General features: G+C 40.1%; 1 pseudogene; it reads right to left on the reverse strand.

Annotated features, from left to right (window-relative positions):
- Nucleotides 1-4,946: 4,946 nt before the first annotated feature.
- Nucleotides 4,947-5,409, reverse strand: LOC102905060 (10 kDa heat shock protein, mitochondrial pseudogene; annotated as a pseudogene).
- Between the last annotated feature and the right edge of the window lie 2,859 nt (nucleotides 5,410-8,268).

Below are 8,268 nucleotides of genomic sequence, written 5' to 3' on the forward strand. Positions count from 1 at the left end.
AGTGACAAAGAAGAACACAACTCCACAAAGAGCGGTGTTTGAAGCATGAGAGAGCCATGGGAAGGAATCATTTTCAGTCTGCTTTTCCTTCACTCCTCTTATTCTTTGACAATTCAGTATTTAAGCGGATAACTTGGTGAGATTTATTGGTCATCATTTTGTGGGTTGCCGTGCCCCATTTGATCATAAGTCAGCCTTAACAGAGACTCCAAGGCTCAGGGTAGTAGCTGAACTGCAGCCAAACTTCATGAGACGCTTATGTGGAATTCTGCTCTTCCACGCGGACTCCTCTCTGAGAGGCAACAACCTAAGGCCTCCTTCTAGCACACTTCTCAGAGCTTAGTTTGAGGACGTCAAGATCCCTGTTCTCAGTGCAGATATACATATTCAAATATATAAGCAAATGCTTCCACTCCTGTGCATATGTACATGGATGCCAGTGAACAATATCAAATGTCATTCTTCAGATAATATTCACTTTAAAATTTTTGAAACAAGGTCTCTTACCAGCCTGGAAATAACTAACCTGGTTAGGCTGGCCAGCTGATAAGCCCTAGCTAGGGTTCTTCCTGTCTCTATCTCCCATGTTATAACAAGTATACATCACCATGTGTAGCTAGAGTTTTCCTGCCTTGCCCACAGTCAGGACAAATCTTTGTCACCCGCCAGTCCCATAGCCGCTCAGACCCAACCAGGTAAACACAGAGACTTATTTTGCTTACAAACTGTATGGCCATGGCAGGCTTCTTGCTAACTGTTCTTATAGTTTAAATTAATCCATTTCCATAAATCTATACCTTGCCATGTGGCTTGTGGCTTACCGGCATCTTCACATGCGGCTTGTCATGGCATCGGCTTACAGTGTCTCCCTACCTCAGCCTTCCGCTTCCCAGAATTCTCCTCTCTCCCTGTCCCACCTACTTCCTGCCTGGCCACTGGCCAATCAGTGTTTTATTTATTGACCAGTCAGAGCAATTTGACATACAGATCATCCCACAGCAACCATGCTCCACTGAGCACATGTACAGAAGTGAAAATATATTCACAAACATTCACATACACACACACACACACACACACTATATATATATATATATATATATATATATATATATATATATATAGAGAGAGAGAGAGAGAGAGAGAGAGAGAGAACGTGTGTGTGTACACATTAAAATAATGCACACTATGGTATGAGTATTTTGCCACCACTAAAACTTATATTGAAACATAACCCCAAACTCACCATCACTGGGAGGTAGGACTTAATGAGAGATACTTAGTTCCCAAAGACTTTGCCCTCATGAATGAATTAGTGTCACTCTTAAAAAGGGCACAGAGAAGTGCATTGTAGTGGGTAGCTGTTCCAGCTTTGACCTAGAAATACTACCCCCAGTGAGGCTTCCAGTAACTGTCATACCTACCTATGGACTGCCCCTGAGGCAGGGCCAAGATGGGAGCCCTTAAGACCTGAGATCTGGATGTGCTGGCTCTCTTGGTTCCTGGTGATCCTGGATGCTGGATGTAGACCGAGCAGAGTTCTCCAGAGAACACCGCTGGACTGCACTTCACCTCTCCCAGATCCTGTAACCTATCCCTTTACTTATCGTAAGTAAAACCCCCAAATAAACCTCCCTTTTAACTCTGTGGAGTTGCCTTAATACTTCCACCAATAGTACATTCTTCTGCTTTACTCTTTACTCATTCAAGGTCAGCACTGATGCTGTTTGTCCATTTCCCTATAACCATGTGAGGGCATAGCAACAAGCCAGTTCCATGACTTCAGATTCTCCAGCATCCAGAACTATGGAAGAATAGAATTCCATTATTTATAAGTTAGTCAGTCTGTGATAAGTTGTTATAGAAGATGAGGACAATGGCATATTAAGTATATAGTTTTGAATATGTGTGTCTTCATTGAGCTACTTCTAGTTCCCTGAGATGCCAAAGTACAACGAAGCCTGAGAACCTGTGATCTGGGCCAGATGCTTAGCGCACATCTTTTCCCAGAATCTCTGCACTTGGCACCCCTCCCCTGTTCCACATCTAGAATTGTCTGAAGAAAATACTTTTCTCCGCTGACTCTTTCTGTTTAAACTTCCCCCAACTGACTGGACTGACGAAAGTAAGAAGGTACAAGACTTACCGTGAAAAAAACTTAGTCCTACTCAAGAAGACTAGTGCACACTGCTGGTCCTTCAACTCTCTGTTGATAATGGACAAAATTATCACATTTCTAGGAGCAAACGAGATATACCTGACTATTGGTTATATTCCAGCAAAGACCACGTGACCCACAAAGGAACCACCTGGGCATGTTTAAGAAACCAGTGATCTCCATGATCTAACCTGACCAATTCGATCACCTTTGGGAATGAGTTCTTGGACCATCATTACACACAACCAGAGTTAAAAGTCACTGACTCCAAGCCTGGGGAAGACCATACGTGCACAGCCATCTTGCGTGGTATCTGGATGATGCTTTGGTTGGCCCAACTTTCCATTTTGTGTCTCCCTCTCTCCGTCAATAGGTCCCTGTGTTTTGTCTGAATCTTTTAGTCTTTCTAATCACCTCAAGTCCCAACTCAGGTCCTTATCTTTAAACTCCACAGCCTAAATGACTATTGGCTGTGATACAGTAACTTCTTAGAGATTCAAGTTCAGGTTCCTACAATGTCCTATAGACATTAGCAAAATGGCCAGACAGAGTTGACTGTTAGTTCCCTCTATTCTCTCCACAAATAAAAAAGGATTACAATAATTATTATATTCCAATGGTAGTAACTGAGTAAGTAAGCTGGAGAGTATCGAGGAGATGCTGAACTTATCGTGGTACATGAAGATCCAAAATATTGCCACAAAGAAGAGAGTAAGCCATCTGCTGTTCCTACACTGTCTCAGCTGTCTACATCATCTTGGAGTCAAAATGAATGCCCCCTCAGTGAAGCAGCTGAAACCCTGAATGGTCCCCATCCTAGTGAGGGTTTCTATTACTGTGATGAAATGTCATGATCAAAAGCAACTTGGGGAGGAAAGGGATTATTTGGTTTATGCTTCTAAATCACTGTTCATCATTGAAGGAAATCAGAAATTCAATCAGGGCAGGAGATAGGAGCTGAGGCAGAGGCCATGGAGGAATACTTGCCCCTCACTGGCTTGCTCCTCATGGCTTGTTCACACAGCTTTGTTACAAAACCCAGGACCACCAGCCCGGGGATGGCCCCATCCACAAGGGGCTGAGTCCTCCCTATCAATCACTAATTAAGAAAATGCCCTACAGCTAGATCTTATGAAAGCATTTTTTCTTGGTGGAGGTTCCCTCCTTTCAGATGACTCAAGCTTGCATCAAGTTGACATGAGACTAGTCAGCACAGTTGCTATTGCCACTGCAGATAATAATATACAGATTTTCATATCCTTCACACGCCCTAAAGTTTGGAGAACTGTCCTGGGTTCATGTCTCTGTCTTCCTACCTTATACAGTCGTATTACACACTCCCCTCTACAAAACCAAAACCCCTCTGGCATGTGTCCATCCTAGAGAGCTAGTCGCCATGTTCTTTACTTCACCATGGTCACTCATGTAACCAAAGCACAGTGACCCTGGCTACATTGGTGCAACAGAAATAATCTTCCCAATACATGGCTGTGATTAATCTTTTGGGGAATCAGCTATCACAGGGCAGAGGCCAACACATAACTGACAGCCAAGCTCACCCATGTGCCTCTTACATATAAGCCAACAAGTATCAGTTCCATCCCATCAGGAAGTATAATACTCCACTGGCTAGGAACCTTCACATTCCTAAGCCCATGTTAACTGTCAGCTAGCTAGTATCGTCACACACACACACACACACACACACACACACACACACACATACACACACACACACCATGTCGCTGCAATCATGTATGCCTGCCACCTAGACCAATGACCCAACTAATAAGGCCACTGATGATCATAGTTGAAGAGTGTCAACAAATACCACACTACTGAGTCCATATAGAATCAAAGTAAACACACAACAGCCAGCCTAGATGCTAGTACCCATTAATGAGAACATGCTTCCTTTTGAAGAACTGAAATTGGAAAGGACAACATTAGATGGGTCATGATATAGAGACACTAGACACATGACACTGCCATGGAAACACAACAATTCTTCAGTGACAGATGTTAAAGAAAGAGACATTTGTGAAGTGTCTGAAAATGATTTAATAGACAAAAAGTCAATAATGGACAAGAATATAAAATTATAATAAAAATAATTTATGCTGACAAAATTTATCAAAGAGATAATTTTAAAAGAACAAAAAAAGAAATATTTCTGCTTGGAAATTCAGTGAATAAGATTAAAAACAGAACCTGATCCTCACATCACATCAAGCAGAAGAAATAATTTCTAACCTTGAAAACATAGCTCACAAATTAAGTCAGTGAGAGAAAAATAAAATTGAAAAAGCAAACAATGCTGGTGGGATTCATGGAAATAATTAAGCAAACAAATATTCACATTATTTGAGTTCAAGAAGGAGAAGTAACCACAAATGGAACAGAATTCATATTAAATAAAAATACCTGGAAATTTCCCAAGTCTTCAGAAAGTGAGAGAGACAGAGAGTGGAACAAAGCTTAAAAACAAACAAACAAGTCAGGGCTGTCCACTGTCCCCACTCCTTTTCAATCTAGCACTCAGCACGCACGAGCCGGAAAATAAGGCAAGAGAAGGAAATGAAAGGAATATAAATGGGGAAAGAAGACAAATTATCTGTATTTGCAGATTATGTGATATTATAAAAAGGAAGCCCAAAAGTTATGCCAGAAAACTAGAAGCTTGCAACAACACAAACAAGCAGCAGAAACATAATCAACTTACAAAATCATTAGACTTTTTTTTCATTTACATTATTTTATTCGGAAATATTTACAACAGTACAGTGAAACTAAACTCCAGAGACAGTGGCTGTCATTAGTTTAGGGATCATCAGTTTATTATAAAAGGGAGGCATGAAAGTTGTTTACATGATGAAGAGTTCAGACCATCAGCGGAATGGGCAGCTTCATGTGACACCATTTCAACAGTGATTTCAGTCCACATACTTTCCAAGAATGTCACCACCTCTAAATCAGAAATAATCCTTGTCATCTAGGACTACTTTGGTGCTTCCGTATTCTGGGAGAAGAACTTTGTCTCTGACTTTCACACTGACTGGCTGAATCTCCCCACCCTTTCTTTGGCTCCTGATCCCACACCACTACTGTCCCATACAATATTTCCTTGAGACGTTTCCAGAAGCATAATGTCACCTTGGGTCACAGTTTCGGTGATACTCCTTTTAACCAATACTCTGTCAAAGAGCAGGAGAAACTTTCTGAAAGCCTGTCCAGCCATGACTAGTGCCGCCGCAGCTCGGACTCTACACTCGCGGCTGCCGCTGCAAAGAGAGTCCTCATTAGATTTTTATATACCATCAACAAACACTCTGAGAAAGAGATTGTGGACACACTCCCATTCACAAAATCTTCAAAGAAAATAAAATATCTGGGAAGAAACTTAGCCAAGGAGGTGAAGGACCTTTATAACGAAAACTTTAAATCTCTGAAGAAAAAGACAGAGACAGACACTAGAATGTGGGAGGAAATCCCATGCTCACAGAGTGGTAGGATTAATTCTGCAAAAATTACCATTTTGTTAAAAGCTGTTTACAGATTCAGTGCAACCTTAACCAAAACTCCCATCTTATTCTTCACAGAAATAGAAAAAATATCCTAAAATTTATATGGAACCACAAAAGACCCTAGATAGCCAAAACAACACTAAACAAGAATGATGTTGGTTGGGGCTATCATTCTAGATCCTAAGAGCTATTACAGAGCCATGGTGATTTTATATGTGTGTGTGTGTGTGTGTGTGTGTGTGTGTGTGTGTGTGTGTGTGTGTGTGTATGATATTGGCTCAAAATAGACATGTAGACCAAAAGCATAGACTCAAACATGAGTACATATAACTTCAGCTACCTAATATTTGACAAAGATGTCTAAAACATATCCTAGAGAAACGACACCATAGTCAACAGCTGATGCTAGGAAAACTAGATGTCCACACACAGAAGAATAAAATTAGACTCTTATCTATTTTTGCACAAAAATACCTTGCACAACTATAAATTAACTGAAAACCTCAATGTGAAACCTGAAAAAAGCTTCAACAAAAAGACCTGAAATTGCTAGAAGAAAACACAGGCAGTACCATACATGGTAGAGGTGTAGGAAGGACTTCCTGAATAAGATTCCATTTGCTCAAGAACTCAGATCAACAACTGATAAGTGAAACCTCATAAAACTGAAAAGCTTCTGCACAGCTAAGGGAACAATCACCTGGGTGAAGAGGAGGCCAACAGAATGGAAGTACCCAGCCGCACATCAGACAGAGGACTAACATCCAGAATAGATATGGAACTCAAAAAAACAGAGGAAAAAAATCCCATTCTATGAATAGGTCATGGACCTGAACATGGAGTTCTCAAAGAAGAAATGAAAGTAAGCTAAGAAAAATCATAGAAAATATTAATTATTCTTAGCAATTGTGGAAACAATAATAAAAACATCTGTGAGATATTATCTTATTCCAGCCATAATGGCCAAGATCAACAAAACAACCAACAAGAAATGCTAGCGAGAATATGAGGAAAGGAGAGTCACTGTTGGGCTCGCAAACAGCTTCAGCCACTCTGGGTATAAGTGTGGAGGATTCTCACAAAGCTAAAAATAAATCTATCATATGACTCAGCTACACCACTATTTATCATATGCCCAAAGGACTCAACATCCTAGTCCACAGCTACTTGTTCATAATAGCTAATAAATGAGAAAAACAAAAACTAAAAGCCCTTCAATTGATTAATGGGTAATGAAATAGCTAGAGGAAAACACAGAGAGAAATAACTAAGGATACTGGTCTTAGTAAAAAGTGCTTTAATATAGCCCTATAGTCACAGATAACAAAAGTTTGTTGATGGTATTATACAAAATCACAAAAAATGCACAGCAGAGTAAATAATATAATTAATAGAAAATTTAGAGAATAGCAAAAACTATGTATTTACCAACACACAGGGATTACTATCTAGACCACACAACAACTGAATAGCAAATAAATTAATAAAAACAAAAAATCATCTTCTGAAAAGAAGATGAGCAGATAACCATTGAGTACATGAAAATGCTGTCACTTATGACCAGAGAAATGTGAATCAGAACACAATGAGATGACATCTCACCCCAATTAGAATGACTTTTATTTAAAAAAATAATAAATACTAGTAATAATCAGAGAAAAGAACTTCCCTACACTGTTGATGCGTGTAAGTCAGTCCCACCACTGTAAAAATCAGTGTGGCCATTCCTCTAAACCTGGAAGTTAAAGTAGATCACAGAACCACATGATCCAGTAATTCTACTACTGGGATACACATCCAACAGCAAAGAAATGGGTATGCTGGCAACATGGGCAGTACCCTGCCTCCTGCAGCACTGTTCACAACAGCCAAGATGTGGTGTCAAGTGTCCACGAAGAAAGAGAGAAGAGAACAAATATTATTCATTCATAAAAAAGAATAAAATCCTATAATTTACTGCAATATGGTGGGAACCAGAGGACATTAGGTTGATTGAAATAAGTAAGGCATGGAGAGGCAAACTATATGTTCTTACCAACATGTGGCAGTTAAGAAGATTTACCCCTAGCCGGGCGGTGGTGGCGCACGCCTTTAATCCCAGCACTCGGGAGGCAGAGCCAGGCGGATCTCTGTGAGTTCGAGGCCAGCCTGGACTACCAAGTGAGTTCCAGGAAAAGGCGCAAAGCTACACAGAGAAACCCTGTCTCGAAAAACCTAAAAAAAAAAAAAAAAAAAAAGAAGATTTACCCCATAGTAGAGTAGAGCAGTGGTTACCAAAGAAACAGAGAAGATGGCCAGTTGATACTGGAGACGCTAGATAGTAGTACTCTTTCTATTATTCTGTGGCATAACCAGGTAGCTACACTTGACAAAAATTAAGTCTGTATTTTAAAACAGCTAGTAGAAAGAATTTTTAATGTCCCTAGCACACAAAAAAGTGATAGACATTTGAACTACCCTGATTCTGTCTCCCACTGTATTTTATATACATACATATATGTGTGTGTGTGTGTGTGTGTGTGTGTGTGTGTGTGTGTGTGTGTGTGTGTGTGTTCTTTTTTTAAGAAAAAAATCCAGGTGTTCATT

This window comes from Peromyscus maniculatus, chromosome 15 (genome assembly GCF_049852395.1).
Source record: "Peromyscus maniculatus bairdii isolate BWxNUB_F1_BW_parent chromosome 15, HU_Pman_BW_mat_3.1, whole genome shotgun sequence".
Taxonomy (NCBI): Eukaryota; Metazoa; Chordata; class Mammalia; order Rodentia; family Cricetidae; genus Peromyscus; species Peromyscus maniculatus.